Source organism: Corvus cornix, chromosome 15 (assembly GCF_000738735.6).
Source record: "Corvus cornix cornix isolate S_Up_H32 chromosome 15, ASM73873v5, whole genome shotgun sequence".
NCBI lineage: Eukaryota > Metazoa > Chordata > Aves > Passeriformes > Corvidae > Corvus > Corvus cornix.
Genome location: NC_046345.1, coordinates 703,036 through 725,733, shown reverse-complemented (window position 1 = coordinate 725,733; position 22,698 = coordinate 703,036). Strand labels below are relative to the sequence as shown.

Sequence of the window (22,698 nt, the reverse complement as noted above, 5' to 3'; positions counted from 1 at the left end):
GGTTCAAGATATCAGCTGACTGCCCTTTGGTTGTGAAAGAATTATTGTATCACTTGTACCCAGCCTTACAAAACCAGTCAGGTGCATCCTTTTCTTTTCGGCACCCTCTAAAGCATTCGTTATATTTGTGAGTCATAATCACACTCCATCACATTAAATGCTTTTGCAGAAGTGACAGCCTCTAACAGGTCTTCCCCTATTGTCCCAACCTGGGCCCCATTCGAGTCGGTGACAGTTTTAAAAAAACACTTTGAAAATCCCACCCTTTGCCACCTGACTAATCCTGTTCATGTATATGGCAACAAAACCTTAGATATGATTCAAATATGAACTGTGAAAATCTGTAAAAATGCTCACAGCTGCATGAGTCTTAAGGTTTTGTTCCCTCTTGATTAAATATTTGGGGTTTTTGCTTAACATTCATTAATGCCAAAAAAGCCTTTGATCTTTCTTCCACGAGGGTGTGGAATCTGCCTTTTGTTAGCCAGCGCTGAGGCTTAACAGGTACTGAATAACTTTTGATTACACAGCCAAACCTCTTAAGCAGAAGAAAGACATTTTGCTTACTTACCTAGATCTGTACTAACAGTCAGGTGCATTTTATTTATCAAGGTATAAACTTTTGTCAATGCAGCCTCGGAGGTGGCAGGCTAAGCACCCTGGATAAAGAGCTCCAGAGATAATGGAGAGCCACTCATTTACTACGAGCAGAAAACAATTCAAGGAGACAATTCATAGGAAGCTTTTCCTGCTTCTGTGGAGCCACAGATGTGAGCTGGAAGGTTCTGAGTCAAGCTCTGTTGAAACAAGCTCTTTGTCAAGTCCTGTAGGTAAGAAATGCTTCTTTTACTGCCTGGCTTAGCACATGTGACTTCATTTCATTTTTTCCCCTATAGTTAAAACGAGGTTATTAGTGCAAGGATACTTCACTGGTTCAACCTTGGAGTTAAAATCAGAAAAAGTCAGCAAATCCTGGCGTTACCGTAGCAGAACCTGCGAACTCTTCAGCCTTGCTTTTAGATTGCCCTCTGCTCCTGCAGTTCTGCTGGACACAGGGTAGTTCCAGCTGTTTGCAGGCAAAATAAGTTTGTTTGTGGCAGGAGCTGTATCCGTAACCTGCAGTGTGTGCCGTGAGGCAGGGCGGTCTCAGCTCAGCTGCACACCTGGAGAGATGAGCGCAGGCAGGAAAACCCAGTGCAGTGAGACCCAGATGTGTCTGAGCCCTGCCTCCTCCTGCTGCCCGGGACAGGAGCTGCACCTCGGGGCTGTGCCTGCAGCACGGCCCTGGCGTTTCTGGAGTGTTTCTGGAGAAATGAAATTCGGATGGAGTCAGACAGTAAACGGCAGAGGCTCAAAGTGGTTGTCTGGATGGGTGGTTTAAGAGGCTTCTGATACTTATTGGCAAATATCACTTTAAATTGCTTTGATTTATCTGTTTCCTAAATCGTTCTAATAATAGTCAGCAAGGTACACATGATGGACCTCATGGGTGTGATATCCCTGCCAAAAAGCCCTTGCTGTCATGCACAAACTTGTATGTCACACATGCAGCGGGGGGAGAGAATAAGGGAATGGACCATTCTGAGAGCAGAGGTTTAAAAGGTTTTCTCCTTGTAACGCTGCAGAGAGTTTGGAAAGTAATTAATGACTGACCCACTCTGGTACAGACAGTCTGAGTCCCCAGGGGGATTAATCTGAGGTTTTCTGGTCATACTCTGAAACAGGGACAGAATGATTCTCTCCTTGAAAATACTCTGAAAGTGCTGAGCACCCATCCTGTCCACCCCACTTCAGCCACAAATCAGATGCTGTTCAGATATATGAGCTCTGAGGATTAAACGTTCCTTTGTCCAAAATCATTTAGCACAGAGAAGTGACACCAATGCAGACAAATGCCTCTTTCCACCCCCACTGCACGGCTTGTCAGCATTTTCACACAGGTCCCCTGCAACACTCACCAGTTACCAGGCCAGGAATGATTAATATTTGTGTTTATTTATTCTGGTATTGTTTGTGCTGCAGAGGGGCTCCCTGTGTCAGGACAGAATAAATGCAATCAGCCTGTGAGGGATGAGTAGCTCATACAATGGAAGCCACTCAAGGAGCTGAGATCATCCATTCTGACACAGCCTCTCAGGCTCACACACACTCACTTTAACAGAGAAAAGGATCTTTAGCTTACCGGGGAACAAAGCTCAGTATCACATCCAGCAGGCCCCATTCAAACCCCTAGAAGAGGATGCTATCTAAATTCCTGAGACTCTCAAGCTCTTTTGTTGAATGCTATGGATGCAAAAAGCCCTTTGATGATACAGTCACTGCACTGAGGGGAAGGGAACTGCAGCTCCTGAGTTACTTGCAAGTTCTTCAAACAAGGGTTGTTTTTTCTTTTTGCCCCCACATATTGTTACCCTGTGGTTCTGTGTCCTGTTAGAACAGATTGCAGAAATCCTCATTCCCTTATTCTTGGCCCCTTTATTATTTTCTTCTGAATCACTGCTTTATTTTGTTTGTGTCCCAAAGCAGAACTGTGACATTTTCTCGTTTAAAAATAGCGACTGAGGAAAAAAAAGTAGAAGCAAGGTTTGTTTTTCATTGGTTTTGCTTTCAAGATTGCTGCAAGGTCTGGTGGAGAGCACAGCCATGCAAACACTGAATCAGCAGAACGGCACAGATGGTGATCCGTGACGAACTCACGGAAATTGGCGGCTGCTGCAAGGGAAACCAGGAACCTCTTTTGCTGGACTTGTGGCCAGTGGAACAGAAATACAGACTCATGCAGGGCCTTGGGCTGCCACGGCTGGGAATTGTCCTCTTTAGGCTGCTTTGGAACACCAGAGTTTTTAGCTAATGGTTTTAAGAATTGTTTCAGCGGTTCGTTACCGTTGTTACCTTCTGCTACGGTGAGCAGCTGTGAACAATACAGCAATAATTCAGCAGCAAGAATATTAAGGGTATAGAAAGGCTGAGGAAAGGGTTTCTAGAAGGAAAGTAAGGAAGTAGGTGACGTCTGAAATAACAAAGGGGAGTAGGGTGATTATGAATCAGAAGTAAAGGAAGTAAACAAATCGTTTCCCATCACATTCTAGATACATTTACCTTCCCTGTTCTCTATACAGTGGCAGAGATATGGATATAAATGTTCACGTTTCCTGCTACCACTCACACTGTAGCAGCACCTCTGAGTTTCAGTTCTGTCTCAAGACATCTGTGTGCTAACACAGCCCAAAAACACTCTCCCTGCCCTAAATCATTTTTCTGACTAGTACAATGTGATATTAGCAGGGCTTTGCAGCCACAAGAATCAGCTGTAAAAGGATATTAAATCTAGGCCACTGCAAAAGAATCTAGTGAAATAAGGGGAGGGATGGAAAAGGAAGGAAAGTGAAACAGTAAAGATTATCAGAGGGAAAATATGTCCCACTTTTGAGGGTTTTCTTCCTTGTACTCCATTCAGAAAAGGGCACAGGTGAAGATGAACACAGAAAGTGGCACCAGGACAACATGAAAAAAATCAGCCAAAAGGTTTGTGAGCCCATCACTGGGGCAATCCTGTGACACGTCAGCGCTCCAGACAGAAGGGCTCATTGAGATCAGGGGATGATTAAAGGCAGGATTTGTCCTACCTGACAGAGGGAATAAAGTGAGTGTACCATAGCCTGCTGTCCTGCTCACTGACAGGAGGACAAAACACGGTTTGGCACCAGCAGTCTCTGCTGTTGGAATATCACCAGAGGGGATGCTAACGCTGACCACTTGGGCTGAGGGGTGTGATAGATCTCATTAACAATGGCAGATAATGACCCAACCCAGGCTCTCTCTGAAATCGGTTATGGATCTGCTGCTTGGACCTGAGCACTGAAAGGTGTCATGGAGAAGCCCAAGGACAAGTGCTCGAGTGCTGCCAGTTTTGTTTGCCCAGCTCAGGCAGAGCGAGGCCTTGGCTGATGGAGTGAGCGTGCTCTAGGCTGCAGCAGTGCAAGGAGACGTGTGACGTGGTGTCACGTGTCATCACACGCCACGTGTCACATGGCACATGTCATCACGTGTCATCACATGTCACATGGCACATGTCATCACATGTCATCACACGCCATGTGTCACATGGCACGTGTCATCACGTGACATCACACGCCACGTGTCACATGGCACATGTCATCACGTGTCATCACATGTCACATGGCACATGTCATCACGTGTCATCACACGCCACGTGTCACATGGCACGTGTCATCACGTGACATCACATGCCACGTGTCACATGGCACGTGTCATCACGTGACATCACATGGCACATGTCATCAAGTGTCATCACGTGTCATCACACGTCACGGGTGACGTGGTGTCACATGTCCTCAGGTGTCACATCCATCACCGCGTGGCAGTGCTCTGGGCTGTGCAAGGGATTGCGAGGGGCGTTAGGAGCCGGCCGAAGCCCTCGCTGCCGGAGCTGCGCTGCCAGCCTGCCCTGCCCAGTGTGCCGCGGGTGCCCGGCGCTGGGTCACTGCTTGGCACAGCCCTGTCCCTGCCTGAGCTGCTGCACTCCTGCACTGCACACGAGGCCATCATCGGGGGCAGTCGTTGTGCATGGCTGTAAAATAGAAACATCCATTACTTTTCTAGCTCAGACACAGCTCCTGTCTGCTGGGAAATCTCGGTGCGGCTCAATGAAGCGAGTGGGGTGCTATCAGCAAGGAATGAAGTTCTGGTAACTCAGTTGAAGCAGAATATTTATGTTCAGCAGATCTGTCAGCACTGCATGGGTAGGAACTGGAGATTCCAGGTGACCGAAAGAGGAGCTGGCTGGCCCACGAGCACATCCTTGCTTTTCTCCGGCTGTGCTGAGTGCTTCAGCAGTGTCAGTTCCTGCCTCTTCCCGCCCAGCAGATCTGTGTTCGGGCACTGCAGAGCCCCGTGGCTGCTGCAGCAGTGGGAGCAGATGCTGCTGTAAGTTATTAGGCGTCACTTTCAATTCAGCCTGACAAAAATGAGTTAATGGAGGAGCTCCGTTACAATGGCAGACAGGAAAATAAAAGCCACAGTGAATCTACTTTCCTTGTCTCCCTTGTTTTCAAAGACAGTGCTACTGGCATAACACAGAGTGCCCTGTTCATTCACTTGCTGATAATGCTGCTCCCTTTGGGGGTGAGGCACAGCTCCTTCATGGATATAGAGTAACTTATTCAAACACAAAGAGAAACCTCTTCCTTCCTTTAAATTGTTCACAGGCTACCAAAGCAGCTACTGATGATGACCTACATATTGCTGGCTACTTTTCTCACTAATAGCATTGAAAAACCAAGATAACAATCTTGTTTTTTCAAGTGCTTAAGATCTTATTGCTTTCATTCTTCTTTCTGCCAACTAAAACTAAGGGTTGTATTGTACTGTGTGAGTCTACACCAGGGAATTTCAGAAAATGCTTGACCTGGGTTATGATCTCTATATTTATAGTTATAAATACAAATTAGCAGGTTTAATAAGCCAGACAGAGAGCATCAGACAAAGCTGGTCTTCAGTTTTATCAATGGAAATGTAGAAATCTTGGATTCAGACTGAGAAGCTCAGTACAAAATGGAATAACTAAGAGGAGGCTTTCACCTACTAGTCAAGCGTGGATGAAATTGTAGGGTTTTCCTGTCATTTGCTGTGCTGATTTTAAATCACACAGAGCCATGTCATTGATTTGCAGGTTCCTCTCTTACACCTTCCCAAAGTTCAGCCCCAGACTGTACTGTGAAGTGCTTGAGGAGTGGCTGTGTCTTAGACCACTGTCCTGCAAAGGCGCCTGCATACCTTATTTATTTCATATTTCAATAGTACTTCAAGAGACTTGAGAGAATTCTATATGTGTTTAAAATTGAGTATATGTGCAAGAACTTGGGAGTGTGTGTGTGTATTGTCATATGCACGTTTTCCTTCTGCACCCAAGGGTTTTTGTGTTTTAAGGGAGAGTTTACACAGTCAAAATTTCTACAGATCCTTAGGTTTAGCTGTAACTGCAGCATGGCAAACGGCACAGCAGCATAATGCAGGAACAAGTATGGCTTGCTCTGGAAGTTTTCTTCATTCCTCTTACTCCAAAAGTTTGCCTTGAAAGACAATTTCTTTAATGGCTGCAACTCCCACAAAGCTGCTAGTGAAGTGTTAGGAATATACACCTGGGCACTAGACAGGATCAGACACAACAGGTTTCCTCATCTCCTTGCTCTGTGTCCTGTGTATTTTAAGAACAGTTGCCAATCCCAGCTCTTTCTCCATTGCTACAATATTGGAGCACCCTGACACCAGCTTTTCTTCTCTGCTATTTCACAGATCAAGTAAAATCCTTGGAAGATCACCATCCTCTTTGACCTTTTCTTGATAATGTCCTGTCCTTTGAGCTGACAGCCTTACAGACGATGTTTTTATGTCTCTGAGCCTTTCTGGTTCTCTGTCTGAAGAAGTTACACCCATGCACATCTGCTGAGCCATTAAGTCAGCATCATGTGCAGCGTTACAAGTACCACCTACACCAGTTGCTGCAGGTGGTTCTTAAATTTCAAAGCCTATCTGACAGGACTTCTTAACAACTGCCCTTCAGTTTCCAGCTAAAACTCATTTTCATCTCGTAGTTCATTCCGAGGCTCAGCCCACTGGAGGCTTTTTCTGGGGGCGATGTGCATTCAAAAGCCTGAAAAAATGTGAGTTCTTTTGAAAGCAGCAACACCCCTCATCCTCCTTAGAAGTAAGTACATATAGATTCAAAGCCATGTGCTTTTAAAACTCTCTTTAGTCCCATTCTTTCCTTCCAAGTTGCCCTTGATTTTGCCTCTTTGTTGCTGATTCCTCCCCGCTCCCTTTAGCACTGTCCCTGATTTATATGTCAGTGCTGAGTGCATCTGATCAAAACATGGCAAAGTTGCTGGTTCAGCACTCGCAGCAGGGGACGGGAGAAATGGGCTATGTCTAATCCCACTTTGTGAGCGCTGTCACAGCCTGCCACGCTGCCAGTTGGCAAACGGGAGCTGCAGCGGAATTTGGAAGAGATAATGACAGGTGCTCGGAGCACATCTAGGACAGCACGTGCTGCAAAACCAGCTCCTCACCCAGCCTGCTTAGACTTTAAAATAAAAAGCACATTGGTTTCAAACAACAACCTGCATTAGAGAGTGTGCAAGGTACTGCAAGTGACAGGAAAACTGAGCAGGCTCCGGAGCAACGTCTGGGCATGTGATTGTACTAAATTATATCTGTATTCAGTTCTGCTTAGAATGGAGTGGCTCTAAGAAGCTGAACTAGGTAGGGTGGTGGTTTTTTTTTTTCACTTCAGCCCAAGAAAATTTTGTGGGAGGAGTCACTTTGGAAAGGTGGGAAAGCCTTTACCCTCAGGTTGCCTCAGTAAGAAGCTCCCGCTGTGATACTTGAAAGCCCAATAGACATGTCTGAATTTATAATACACTCTTGAAGTATTCATTCATAATCCTGTAGGGATTTTCAAAGCCACAAAGAGGATGTATTTCTTTTAACTGGCTACAGGGAGAATATTAGTTCCTGCTGTAATAAACAAATAGTCTATTTTGGTGCAAGAGAAAAATTCGAAGAGTCACAGCAACAAAAGGGGAACAGCTCTGACACTCTTGGAAGTTTCTGTTTTTCTAAAATGTGTGATACGCCATGAACTATTCTCCCCTCTTTCTTTGCTCCTTGAAACCTCGCTGTTATAACCTGCTGCTCCACCACTGTGAATCGAAGTCACTGCGCTCCTACCAGGTAAACTCTTTGGCAGATGGCCGCGCAATTCGAGGCAATACTAAGACATAAAAAAGAAAAATGGAATGGAAGGACTGTTTTTCCCTTGTATGATTTGTTTCCCAGTCTCCAGGCATATCACAAAGGAGGATTTGTGGCATTGCACCTCTGCTTCATGCAGCCACTTCTGTTTGCCTCCACGGCTTTGCATGGGCTTGTGCAGACCAATAAGTGTGGTCAGCAAACACAGGCCTCCAAGAATAGGAGCCAGAATGGTGATGAGCAGAGGCTGGGAGCAGCAGATTCCTTATACAATGGGATTCTGTTGCCACCAGGTTTAAGCTGAGTTTTTGTTGCTGAAAAAAAATAAAAAAGCAGCCATTTCTGATCAGTCGTTCAATTCCCAATCCTTGTCAGCAAAGAACTCCTGCAGACTCTTACCTCCTTTGCAGCATGCTGGGACAAGCCTTAAGGTACATTGTGGATGTTGGAATTTAAGCAGTATCCATCCTCTGTGCCTCATGTGCACACAAAGTGAGCTTCATAAATAAGCACAGACCTTGCTAGCAGCTGGGGTGGTTGCAAACACCTTTACCCCCAGCTCACACTGCCATCCTGAAAGAAGGGGTCTATCCCACTCTTGTTGTTGCTGTTGTTGTGAATGATGAGATTTGCTTTTAGAAATAGGGAAGGAGACAAATTTCAATTTGTTCTTAAACTTCTCTTTGTTCTAGACCATTCCATGTACTTGTTACTCTATACTTCAGATGAGGTACAATGGCTGCTTAAACTCAGCAGCCACAGCAGCCAGGGGAGGAAATGAGAAAGAACAGCTCACCTGAGGGGAGCCAAAGGAAGCTCAAAGCAGGCACAGTGTAAATTCACCCATTTTGGTGAAGAGAACCCAAAAAGCTCCGCTCAGGAGAGAGTGTGCAGCACCCTGTCCTACTGAAAGCACCAATGAACCCTCTGATGACTGCATGTGATCAGGACCAAGCTGAACCTGTTATGTCACCACAAATCCTGTAGCACCAGTTGGTTTTGCTAGAAGTCTGTTAATCCATCGTGGAGTCAATCCAGTTTTGTTAAGCTTGTGAAATCAGAGCCTGAGGTGGAGTAGATGCAGATCACACTATGATGTGCCCACATCAGAGATCCTTCCCAAGATACCTATCTAAGAGAAGATACTGGAGAGAAAATTAACCTGCTTGAATAACTAGTGGGTTTAACTGCTCTGAATTACAAAAGGTTTCCCTGCAAAAGGGAACTCAAGTTTCCCTGGATGACCATGCTTTAATTATACATCAGTACAGGGACAGCATCCTTGTTGTTGTGCTGTAATTTTGCATTCTGTCAGGCTCGATGAATTAACAGGCACTGCTGCCAGCGGGAGGGCTTACAAACAAATACATTGTAGTCACCAAAATAAATGTGACGTCATAAAAGCTTGGGGCGGCACTGGGGAAATTGGTGGACTAAGCTGAACTCTAAAACTCCTTATCAACAGAGGGCAAGGTTTGTTAAATTTACAGTAAAGAAAAAAGCACCCAGAAACCAGGTGAAGGCTGCACTGCAGACTGCAATGTAAGCACTTCAAATTCACCACGGCAAATTCCCTCTGGCGTCTGAACTCCATCGCCCAATCTGCTCTCACCTTATTTAGGAGCTGGGGAACAGCAGGGTCTTTTCTTGGGAAGTCACTCTCAGCTCAGCTGGGAACAGCACACTGGAAGCAGCATTTTCCTCTATAAACACATTAATTGGAGTCCATTTCCCTCCTCTGCATGTGCAGAACCTGCACTGCTAATGGGAGCTCTGCAGGCTTGTCAGCCTGCTGCAAACATCCTTTCCTGGGGTCACTGCAAGCTCAGCTGCCTTTCATTATGTACGCTTTCACCAACAGCCTTTTTCTCCTGGAAAATAATGTTCTTACTTCTCCTGTAGTAATGCAGGGATTGAGATGAAACCTGATCTGCCAGGTCCACGTTCAAAATGTTCAAAATGTCACTGCTGGCTGTCAGAAAAGACAGAACCAGGCCCTTGGCTGTTGAGAGATTCTCATATTTGCAGCACTGAACTTTACAAATTAGAATGGTCAATGAGGAAAATGGGATTTTGGTTAGGAGACAGTAGAGGTCAGTACATATTTTTTATATTGCAGAAATCAGTGCTTTTTAATGACATTATAAACTAATGTACTTACACTTCATTCCGGATTTTACAGTATTTTGGACAAGTAGCAGGTTGAAAGGGGTCATGAAAATCCAGATACAGGAAATCTACAGCAAATATACTGATATTTATTCTGCTACAGATTTTGCTTCCAAACCCCACAGAGAGAGGAGCTGGTTGTCATGTGAGTCCCAGCCAAATCTGCATATGCCAACCTGGCTTTATTTTAGGAGATACATGGACGTTTTACAGTCAGGAATTTTGCCCTAAGAACAGACCTCAGCCTGTTTTTCTAGTCTTCATAAACTGGCACCTTTTCTGAATACCCAAACATTTAAACTGTTTCCTTACTGCTGAGATTCAAAAAGTTAACAGTAAAGTTTGTGAGCTACTTCAATTGCCATGCATATTTTATGTAATCATTTTCCATCTCAGTGAACTTAGGTCCACACATGAATTCTGCTATTTAGTCTTCATTAGGGAGTCTTTTTTCCTCTCTCCTTTAAACTGCTGTGGATTAAAATAATTACTTTTATTTAATATGTGATCAGAGACTCACCTGGCCTGTCTCTGCAAGAGATTTGACGACGCCCAGGTCAGTGCTTTCCCAGTGAGAAAGCTCTTTGTACAGCTCCCCTGGGAAGCTGAGCAGAGCCTGTGCCTCAGCTAAGAACCAGATTAGTCGTGCCATTTGTCACTTACAACTTCCGTGGTGCTTGAATGGGGCAGGAAATTACTGCCAGCGGAAAACGAGCTAAGCAGAGTGGATGGACACTTCAAAAGACAAGGATTTTCTCTGTCACAGCTGCCATGAGCTAATCAGACCTCATTGATAAAGGGGGCAAATATCACTTTGGGAAGTTACAGCCAGATTACAAAGTTAAGGGAAAGCAAACTCGAATTTGAAAGGAAAAAAAGTCTTTAGATGCACAGATGTGGCAGGCACAGATGCAGATGAAAGCTGCAGATCTGCTCCCAGGAATGCAGCTCACCCTGTGGATCGAAGGGCTGGCACCATGGGCAGGGTGGCACTGCAACCCATTATTAAAGGTGATCAGCATTAGCCCTGATGTGATCCGTGCTAAGAAATCTGATCATGTTTACTTTGAAACGCTCCAGAGACTTTGCACTTTGGAGTGAGACCTTGAAATCTGGCAAGAGGGTGTTCTTTGCATTGTGCACAGGCTTTTTGCTTTTCCTTTGAAAGCTCACATCGAGTTATTGAAGACAAAAGCACCGGGGCTATCACAGTTCGCACACGTGCAGCAGAAACCTGCTCGAGTTTGTTATCCAAGCCTCTGAAGATTTGTAAGCACATGAATACCTGCACCTCTCACCGAGTCTGCATTTGACTGAACTGTCCTTTCACCTGCTCCATCCCTGAGATGGACTGGATGAAGACAATACTGAAAACTGGAGGAGAAAGAAGGTACAGAGTGTCAGGACAAAGCAGAAGTGTCAGGGACAGAGTGGGATATTAAGACCCTGGATCCTGGACATAAAGATCTTGATAACAGTAGAATTATCAGGATAAGGAGACTGGCACTTGGAGTGAGTAGGACCAAGAATTCAAGAAGAATTCATGAAGAATTTGAACTGTGTTTAATCACAAGCTTGCAGAAAGAGGGAAGATGGTTTCTTGGTTAAGGAAGCTGTCCTGGGAAACAGAACTCAGCTGCAGGATGTAACGCAAAGGCAAACATTGAAACCATAACTTTCAGAAAAGGAAATTAATTTATGTTGTGCCTGGTCCACATCTAGTCAGCGACACTAAAATCTGATCTGCAGAAGTGCAGAGCAATTTACACTTTATAATAACAACTACTCTGAAAAAAATCAGGCCTTCCATGTCTCAAAGCTTAAATTAATTAATACTTCTAGGCTTAATATCTCTGTGCAGTTCTCCATCTGTTAAAAGGGTTAATATTCTCCCATCTCAACAATGTGTTTTAAAAATAATTCATCCTACATACTGGAAAATAAGATATGTGACTTAAACCAGGCCTCACATTGTAACAACAGCTCTGAGTGGTGCAGTGAGGGCTCTGAACAGCCCCTCTTGGTTCCCCACAATGCTGCTGCTCTGCCGTGGGGGGCTGTTGCAATAGGGGAGCACACACCTGAGCCACACCTGGGGAGCAGGGCTGGGGCAGCAGGGCTGGGGCAGCAGGACTGGTCCCTGTCCCCATCTCCCCTCTGGGGCAGCAGGGCTGGTCCCTGCCCCGCATCTCCCCGGCCCTGCTGCTCGGGGCTGGGGATCACCATTGCCATAGCAATACTCCACAATCCTGTGTCATCACTCCTGGGACACTGCAGAACTGGAACCAAATGTGCTGATAATGAGACTTCATTATGAGTTGAGAAACCACAGAAATTAACGACTTAAAGGCTTGACATGTTCTCTTAGCTTTCCTTCTTCACTCCTCAGCCAGAGAGCTTCTCCTCAGTTCACCCGTCTCTGGGAGGGCTGTAATACCTTTTCCATTGGCTCAGTTTCTTCCTGCCTTTAGAAACATGATGGTCACAAAAACCATCTTCCTCTCTTCCTCTAAAATAGCTGAAAATCATGAAGTAGAACTTTGAACCAGGAAAGTGAGAAGTTTTTTAGGACAGACATTGTACATATGAGAGCCATGGCCCCTAAGGGTGATGATGACTACAATTAAGAGTCACAGAGTTATGAGCAGCCTGCCATGTCCATCTTCACAGGAGACAAGGGTCTGTGTAAAAAGACCCCAAACTTTAGAGCCACAGCAATGGGAGAAGCTAACCAACCACTAAAACAGCCAATATATGGATAAAAACAGCACTGACCTTAAAAGGGAGTTGTTTTAAAGACATTTGTCTAGTCCTTACCTTTCCTATTTTGGATTATCAGCTCTTACTACTTTCAGTCACCTTTTCTAAAACCTTTGTCCAACCCAGCTGGCACATTCTGGCCGTACCTTTCAGAAGAGTTTTGCTTCAGGATGATGAGATCCCGTGTTACCCTCATTGAAAGAACAGCCTGTGCCCTGTGCACGTCCAAGTGAGCAAATGGGACTGTGGGGAGTCACCTCAAGCGATAAATCCAACCAAAGGGGGAATGTCAGGGATGGCTGACACTTCATGCATAGATTGGTTTATATTCCTTGTGGCTGGAATCCCCCATTAATGCAGGGCATGAATCAAGGGTGACTGTGGAGGGCCAGATGGTGCTGAATCTGACTGTGATTTAAATGAGACATCCGTGGTATCAGAGCCTTTCCGCTATTTCTTTATACCAGGGTAAATGACAGTCTCCTAGGGACACTACACTTTGGACTAACTGCTCCTGTCCTTTTCTGATTTCCAGGTGTTCACTGCCAGATTAATGTCAGAGGTAGGTGCAGGTTGGGTCTTGTATTTGTGTGATTTTGTATCATGGTGGGGCAGTGGGAGCCCATTCCGAAGCAGTTTTCCACATTAAGGTATCCATATCACATCTCTGGCTCCTGTAAGTTCAGTGATAAGTGTGCTATGCTAAGCAGGCTGACACACCAGTGAGAGGAAAGAAACCCCAAGCTCGGAGATAAAGTAACTCCCAGCAGATCTAAACCAGGATTTTCCGAAGGCTTGCGCTCGCCCATGCAGAACGAGATGTTCCACAAGACAGGAATGTTTCCTTTGATTAAAGAACAAGAGCAGAAGTGCTGACTGGTTCTGAGTTTTGGCTTCTGGTCTCCCTTCTGTCTTGCCCCTAATGAACATTTAATTGGCTAAAGCTCTGTTTATCCCTACAGTGAGCTGGCAAGCCCAGATAACTGTCGAGATTCTTGGATGATATAAATAGGCACAGTTCCAGTGAGCGCAAGGCAGAAATGCTGATTTACCCAGCTGAAAGCTTGGCCTGTTACATTCAATGTTTTTATTTTTCATTCTTTTTTCCACATGCAGCTGTATGTCCCAGCTGTATGCAGATGCTTCCCAGCCTAAGCTTTAGGATGGCAGCCTGCATCTACCTGATGTGTCTTCTTCCATCCTGCAGCATTTTAGAAGACAAAAGGAAAGAGGATTTCTTCTTGTTAGATATTTTCTAATAATCTTGTGACAGTGGGGAATCCCTATAGCTACAAGTTTGATCTCTATGTCTATATGTATAAACTTCTAGGGAATAGATGAGAGAGCAGCAAATGCTATTCAAAAATAAATACTATAATTCCTGGGGATTGAGTTCCAGCAGAACTAGTTGTGTATTGGAAGCAGCTTTTTCTGATAGCACTTAGACACCTAGGTAATCTCAAGCTTCCTGCCAAATGCACAGCCTTTGCAAAAGGTTTTTCAGGGATACCAATTTATCTCTGCATGCACTGACTGATATTGGAAATTACTGACTTGGTTGCAAATATGTGTGGAAGCCTGTGAGCAGAATTTGATTCTCTTCTGATTTTTTGCCTCCAGATTTTTCAGTTACAAAAGAATAAAAAATAAGAGAAAGAATTTTTTTCTTTTTAAAAAAAAAGCCCTATCAAATGAACAAAGAGCAATATTTGTCACTGTCCTTCTCCCTTGCACGGATGTGTAATAACATCATCCCCGCCTGAGCAGATGAGCTGCAGATTTCTGCAGTCACAGGCTGTCCCATGGCACAGAACCAAGGTGCTTTAGCTTCTCTTTTTGGAGAAAAAAATCCAAGGAAGGCATTTTAGGTGATGGGAACCCAAAGCTTCTTGGAGGGGCAATAAGCATTTAAAATGCTGTTACTGCGGTGCATGCAGGAGGATTTTAGCTGCTGCAGCAGGATGGAGCCTGAAATCCTCAGAGGTGCTTGGGAAAGGTACAGAGAGGCTGGCACACGCTGAGCAGGGACCTTTGGTACCTTTGGCTGTCAGATGTGAGGCGAGGGAAGGCACTGAACAGCTCTGTCCTGGCCGAGGCAATGATTCTTGTTGACTGTTTCCCTGCTGCTGCCGAGATAGGAAGAGTCCCACTGAGCCCGACATCTGAGGAGATTCCGGGAGCGATTCCCCCGAGGCAGCAGCCGCTGCTGCCGGCAGCCGGGAGGCAGAGCCTGGGCTCTGGGAGCACTCCCGGGGACGGGAGGGAGCCTGTGCCCGCTGCGGCAGGGCCCCGCTCCCAGCACGCAGCCTGATGCCGGCTACGTTTGGGGAATACAGGGAAGCTGTTTTCAGTCCTGATCAGCTTTGAGAATCCCACTTCTTCCAAACTGCACCCTGGCACTTCCTTGACTAATCCTCTCCTTAGCTGCCTTAAGTTAACACCTCTTTATTTCAGAAATTGGCTTTCTTAGATTTATGCTCCACAAATTGGCTTTTTCACCCTCTGAACCCTTTCTGCTTCCTCCTGCATGCACCCCAGCCCCTTTCACCACCTAATCCCTTCTTTCCACACTTCCATCCCACCATTCTCTTTTTCCTTCTTTCTATTTCCTCCCAAAATGAGCTCGTACTCTTTTGCTACAACCCCTGAGGCTCTGGTGTTAAAAATCTCGGAGTTATGTTTTGGTGTTAAAAATTTCTGACTTTCCCTGACTTTCATTATCTGACACTTGTAAAATAGTCTCTGATCAACAAACATGTATGGACACACCAAGCCCAGATTGGATGCAGTGAGACTGGTCCCAGTTTTTGTGGTTTCAGCAAGACTTGCATGATATCTGTCTCTGAAAATCCAAATTTAAGGAGTCCATGTTAGAAAGGTTCTGCTTCACATAGGAAAAAAAACAAGAGAAGAAATAACTTCTAGTCCTCCTAGTTGTAGAAGCAGATAGCAAGTGTAAATCATCTAAATCTGTGAGTCAGAGGGAAAAATAAAAATAACCCAATTGTCTATATATTTCAAATCTCTTCACTGTAATCTCATAATCTTATTGAAGCTGATCCAAATTTTGAATACCTGCAGTTGGCAATGCTGAGCATGCAGTTAAACATGTTTGCAATTATTTGCACTTACTTATTAGCACTGGCTTTTTTCTAAACAGAAACCAAATAAGTCAGAAAAATGGATTGCCCATACAGTAACAGAACAATGCTGCACCCAGTGCAGACAAAAGACCCAAAGAAAGGAAAACAGGGCACCAAAGCTGTGCAGTTCCAAAGGGATATTTTAGGAACATCTGGTCTCTACTGGAAGAAGCATTTCTCCAAAAATGGGGAAAAAAATCAAACAAAAAAGTAAAATCTTTACATGTATTCAAAAGCAAAACTTTAACGAACAGGCTTTGATCTGCAAATGTAATTAGCATTAGAATTAGAGATGGAATGGAGATTTGTCTAAAAGCATTAATTCAAATCCCACGCCTGATATTTTCTTATCACTGCTGTAATTCTAACAGTGCCTGTGGCAGATTCAGAAATCAGAAGAAAGGGACAAGGGCAGTAGGTCTCCCACTAGCAAAAAAAAAAAAGGGGGGGGGACGGTGGGAGTGAGGAAAAAGAGTGTGAGATGGAATTAATCTATAATATCCCCAACCCAACTCTATTTTCAATGTATGAATTATTTATCTCCCAATCTCCAAACGCCAATATATCTGTGTGCACCACTGCTTTGATCTCCTGCCGCTCCCCAGCACTGCAGTGCCTGCGATGAACGGCGGTGGGAACCTGCGGGCTGCAGGTACGGTTCATGTTAGCAGTGTCCCAGGCACCAAGTGCCAAAGTCTGGGATAACCATAACCTGTTTTGTGGCAGCTGCCCTCCTCTCGTGCTGCTGGCGCTGTGTGCTCGGGTCACACCGGGACGAGCCGCACTGGCCCCCGGGGGCAGCTCGGCGACAGAGCTCGCACAGCCTGGCTGCCGGCAGGGCAGGGAGGGTAAAAGGGTCCCTCCCTTTGTGATGTGTGCTCCTGCGTGTGGAGATAGCTAACCAGCGTTCGAAGGGTGTCTGGGTTTGGGATGAACCTCGTCCCCAGTCCCGTGAGCATCACAGCACACCCAGGTCCAGACAAAGCTTGTGCTGGGCCAACACAGCACCGGGTGTGCCCCGCAGCAGCACCGGGGATGGCCCGCAGCGGGCAGGAGCAGGGATGGCTTTGATTTGATGGCACCGGGGCTCCCCATCACCCACAGGAGCAGGGATGGCTTTGATTTGATGGCACCGGGGCTCCCCATCACCCACAGGAGCAGGGATGGCTTTGATTTGATGGCACCAGGGCTCCCCATCATCCACAGGAGCAGGGATGGCTTTGATCCCGATGGCACCAGGGCTCCCCATCATCCACAGGAGGAGGGATGGCCTTGATCCCGATGGCACCAGGGCTCCCCATCATTTCTTCACCCACAGACAGCTCTCAATAAGCTGCTCTCTCAATACTCACTACGAGGCTGCAAAAACTTTCCAACCTATGACATCCATGAGCTATCACAGATTATGTTCACTCTGAGCTGGGTGGCCAGGTCACTGCTCCCAGACAGGAGGCAGAGCTCACATTCAGACACCTCTCAAACTCCTTTCCGGCCAATTCTTTTTGTAAATTGTGCTCTCTTTGAAATTGGAAGTAGACACATGGTGATTATGCACTTACCAGAGGGATTTGACCAAACATTTATAGGTTTCAAGTCAATATTTTAATTGTTATTACTATTATTAAAATTGCAGTTTCTCTTGATCTTGTTACAGTTTTTACCTTTTTTTTTCACTCCCTAAGAAAGAAAATAACTTTGGCAGGAACAAAGGCTGAGAGGCTGAGCAAAAGGCAGCCATAAGAGTCTTATCAAAGCCCCAACAGAGTGGGAATAATTATTCACACTCTGTTGGGGGTTCTAGAAAGACCATCTGAGGAAAAGGATCACTCAGTCTTTTCAACATGTGAAATTAAAGAAAACCACTAGAAATTCAGTACAGGCTGGGGAGGGGGAAGTAAAACAGGGGCAGCTGAGAGAAAGCTGTGGCTGCTCCTCTCCCACTGGATTCACACCATTCGCTGACCACTGGCCGAGCAGGCTGTGCTGGGCAGTGCCACCGCAGCAGCTTCGTAACAGAGCTCTGTCAGTGACTTTAATGAAAGGGAGAGAGCAGAGCTGAACACTTGCCTGCATTAAAAGCCACATTTACCTGATGTGCTGTGTTCACTGGCTCCCACTGTTGTGCTGCTTGTTTATTCTGCATATGTAAAAAAAATCTAAGCCTTACCTAATCAACCTATTGGTTTAATTTCAAACACCTTTCTGTTACCTCCCACACTGGCCTTCACTCCTCAAAGAGGCACCTCTTAAATATTCATGGTACAGCCTTACATTGCACTGCTGAAAACTTTCATTTTTAACTATTTGGCTGCTGGTTTTTGAAGATTATAACCTGCCATAATAATTAATATTGTTTCATTATTTAGCTGGACTGTCCCATGTGTCTGTATCCATTTCTTATTTCAAATGGACGCTCTCTGAGACCAAGTCCCTCATTTTCTTATGTTTTGCATGAAACCTCCCTCTGTGGGTTCCTGACAACACATCTTCATGGACTTGTCACACACAGAGTGTCATAGACATAGATTATGGTGTTCACTGTATCCCCAGTGAATTTTATCTCCATTACACAAATGGGAAACTGAGGCAGAGAGGTGTGAAATGATTTACCCAGGGTCACACACGAGGTCTGGGCAGAGTAGGAATTTGAATACAGCTTTTGCAAGCCCAGAGCTAATATACTGACCGCCATATCAACTTTGGGTTTATTAAAAAAATAATTATATATACATATATATAATTAAAACTACTCAAGATCTGTAATTAGGGTTGACATTCAAAATGATGATGAGAATTGAATCAGCTCTAGTCTCTCGTAAAGCAGGGTTACCTAACTGACTGGAGATAGCCTCTGGCACATCAGAGCCCTACTCAAACAATTCGGGAGTGTTTCTGCTCCTAAATCACCTCTCTGCAGTTCACCTCAGGGTAAAGTCACAAAATGCCCCATTGGGCAAGGTCTGTGGTTTGTGTGAGCATTCCCACAGCTCCCAAGCTGAGAGTCCCTGCTCCTGTGGCTGCCTTCCCTCTGCCAGTGGCCCTGCAAGGAGAGAGGGATGGCAGCGGTGTCAGAGTGGGCATGGGCAGGGTGGGGTTGGTGACCTGCTGAAGCAAACTGCTCGTCCAGGTCGGGCTGAGTGCTCCACACCAGCCATGCCAGCAGCTCACACTTTGCTAGTTCAGCACATTGCTTCACTCAGTGTTATGTTTAGGAATTATTAATGAGGGGCTTGTAAGGCTTGCTTTATTTTAATGCACGGTTCAAGTCAACGCTGGCAGGATTCAAATCTCCATTTGGAATGAAACCTGTAATTGGTTCCTGTTTGCTTGGCAGGAGGTTTTACAGGAGATTGGCAGCAGGATTTGGGTTAGAGCTGAGGCTGGCTCCTGCCTGGGTGGCACCTCACCTGCAACTACAGCCACACCAAAGGCTGCTCTTTCTCAAATACCTTCTGACTGAAGTGGCCTTTGAATAAGCACATATAAAATTAAAGGTGATCTCGCTGTCCTTTGGGTCTCCATTAGGAGGCTGCTTCTTGAATACGTTAAACAAAAGACATTGCACAGTTCTTTGGCCTGGAGTTTTGAGACATTTGTTGAGAAGCAAATTAATAAAGTGCAGATTGAGTCCATAGATACAGCGCTGACCGGGTCTCTGAGTCACTGCTTTGCCTCTGACCAGCTCCTGGAGATACAGCATACTTGTTATTCTTCAGAAACATCAGGCCTTCACCTCCCCAGCGGGCCGTGGGAGCTTGCACAGAGCTAAAACTTTCTTCCAAGTGGTTGGCATCTTTTTTTCCAAGCCCTTTTTCATCTTCTTTTGGAAGTCCTTGGGAATGAGTATTGTTTGCATTCAGCAGACCATTTCTTGTAGCACTGTGGCTGCTGCCTGCTGCCCTTTAATCAAAGGGCAGGAATTTGCCCACCACACTTGGCACCCCTGGCAGGAGCAAGGGAGATCTCCAGCCTCTGAGGGATGAGTGGTGCACACACCCCACTGATCTGGGGCCTGGGGTTCCGTGGGCTGGCAGCTCTGCAGAAGGGTTTATCAGCTAAGGTGGATACTAAGCTCAAGTTTTATTTTATATCGGGTGAGAGGGAAGTTTCAAGTCTGAATCCATAAAAAAGAAGCCAGACCAGAGCCTAAAACCAGTCCTACACTGGTCAAAGAAAATGAATGAGGTTCCCTACCTGTCTACATCTTGCAGCCCTAAGAACAAACAGAATCTAAACTCTTCACTGATCTCTGCCTCACGTTACATAACATTTTACTGTTTCACTCTGTGCATTTTGCTGGTGTCTGGCTGCTCTGCTGTGCTTGCCAAGGTAGTGACAAATGGCAGGAGACAAAAGCAGAGGTTGGGAAGGGTTTGAGGAGCTGGAGGCTGGAGGCAGAGCACAGCCCAGCGTGCCTCGGTAGCTGAATGTCAGCTGGCGAGTGCCTTGCCATTGTATGGACTAAATCTTGTTGGGTTTGTGTTGGGAAAATTGCAGATCCCCAGCACAAAATTTTACCCGCAGGGCTAGCTGAGCTGTGTTATAAATGTGCTGTATACCAAGGGAAAAGTATTCTCTGGTGTCAGAAAATTGTTGGTGTTGCTTTGATTATTTTTTAAAAAAATACTTTCAAAGTGAAAAAGAGGATTTTTTTTTTTTTTATCTTTAAGGGATAAAAAGCAGCAGGGAGTTGTGTTCCTTAGTCTATATGCCCTTTAAAATCCAGCACAGAATAGCCTATTAATTTATTTTCTCTTTCCCAGCATCGCGTTTTGAAAACTGCCCGTCACACTGCAGATGTGCAGCTGGCTTATTACTGCACCCAGAGTGATGCTGGAGGAATTAGGGGCACTTTTTCCCCCCATTGCCCCCAGCAGCAGCTCTGGGTGACCACATGGCAAAAGCCGTGCCGGCTGTTCCTCGGAGGGAAGCAGAGCAGATCAGGTCTGTGTCTGTGCACTGCCACACAATGTGGGGATGTGCCGCCGCTGCCACCCCTGTGCCACGGCTATTGTTAGCAGGTCAAAGCACTGAATATCAATAGACTAATTCCTTCACCCCTCCAACCCGTTCTCTGACTGGAATGTTCACTTCTATTGCACAGCTTTCACCTCTGGCCTCGCCATCTTCATGGCTCCGCACTTCAAAGAATCCTGCTCATGTAGAAAATGCCTTATTGAAGGAATGGTCAGAGCTGCACAATTATTTCGAAAAAACTCCACATTGTGTTTCAGCTGAGGACAGGAGAACCGGCGAAAGTCTGAACCACTTTCAAGATTCAGATCTAAATCCTGAGGTTTAGAAATATGAAAGTCAAAACTACAATGGTCCAAACACACAGAGCCTATTCTTTGCACCTTGAAATGTGGAAAATTAAAGACCTGCTCTCAGTTTGACGACTCACCTTTCCATTTTCTAAGGCACCCAACAAAGTTCCCTCTGCTAATGAATACAGGTTTTGATTGTTGGATTACACAGATTATTTTCTGTCATCTTCAAGTCCTTTAAACAATTGCTGCCTTTGAAATCCCTTATGCAAGAAGCATATGACCTTACAACACTCCTATTCCTCTTTTGTATTTAACATCACAGCCCTCTCTGTGGTTACACACAATGTGGGGAAAGCTGTAGGTCAGGGCTGTGAGGTGATAGCTAAAAACGCAGGGCGCCCAACTATTGAAGCTGACACAAAATACACAGAAGAAAAGAGGCTGCATGGAAAAGGGTTTAAAAGTAAACATTATTTTTTATATCACATTTTTTTACAGTTCCAAAACCCAAGGAACATATGGTTGTACACAGGACAGGGTATAAATCAAAGGACAACAGAAAATTAAATGGAATGTAAACTCGAGTGCTGAAACAATCTCAAATTAAAACTTACTTGAAGTGTGGTTAAGAATATCCATACTGGTTGGGATTTATACTGGAACACCATTCCTGCCCCCCAATCTTTCTCTTTCCCTCTCTGTCTCTCTCATCTCTGTTCCCTGCCATGTTCTCCTGCACTGATACCAATCGCTCATGAATTTTCCATAAGTGTTTCAGATTTTCACATTATCTTCCATTTTAACACAATACTGAAATTCACAAATAGAATTACCTGGTTTTGGGATGTCTTTAGGCAGAGAGAGGCAATGTTCAGAGAAACTGAGGCACTACTGGTAAACACCAAGAAATGTCAAGTGCCCGTTAAGGGCTGAGGAGTGTTTTCAATTCTCTGGGAAGCCACAGATATGGTTCAAACAGAGGGAAACATTCACATATAGTGGTGAATGATGAATCTTTTTGTGTTTATTGTGAGGTTTGTTGTGCAGCACAATTCCTGGACTGGGATTTGAATGAAGAAAATGCTGTGGGCACAACAGGCTTGAAACAATAAACTCAACCTAACTTTGTCTAACTCAGCATTTAGAAATTCTATTGGCAGAGACTTGCAGAAAGGAACGAGAAATCATAATTCAGCAAATTCCTTCTATCAGTGCTCAACTTTCTGTCCTCATAGTAAATTATTCACCTCAGCAATGACTCAGTTAGCAGAGATTAAAGGCTGGATTCTGGCACCCTTGCTGTTCCTGGTGAGCATTATGGAGCACCCTGTTGAATGCTACAGACACATCATGCAGGGTAGGACAGCTCTGTGTGAGGAGAGGAGTCGGTGTTTGTGCTCAGAGTCCAACACAAACATCCTCCAGAGCCCTTTTGTCAGCCAGCTCCCAGACTGGTGTCAGTGAGAGCTGGGGGGCAGCTCCCCCTCCACGGAGCAACCACGGCCAAATTCCAGAGGCTGGGGAACCACAGCTGGCCCTCGAATTTCCCAACCCAGCACTGAGGAGGGGCCCTCCCAGGAACA

General features: G+C 45.3%; 1 long non-coding RNA gene across 1 annotated transcript; it reads left to right on the top strand.

The window, feature by feature from the left end:
- Positions 1 to 544: 544 nt before the first annotated feature.
- Positions 545 to 21,239, top strand: LOC109144408. The gene is made up of 2 exons (XR_002045176.3): positions 545 to 830; positions 20,950 to 21,239. It is a non-coding gene; the product is annotated as an uncharacterized LOC109144408 (long non-coding RNA).
- The last annotated feature ends 1,459 nt before the right edge of the window (positions 21,240 to 22,698 follow it).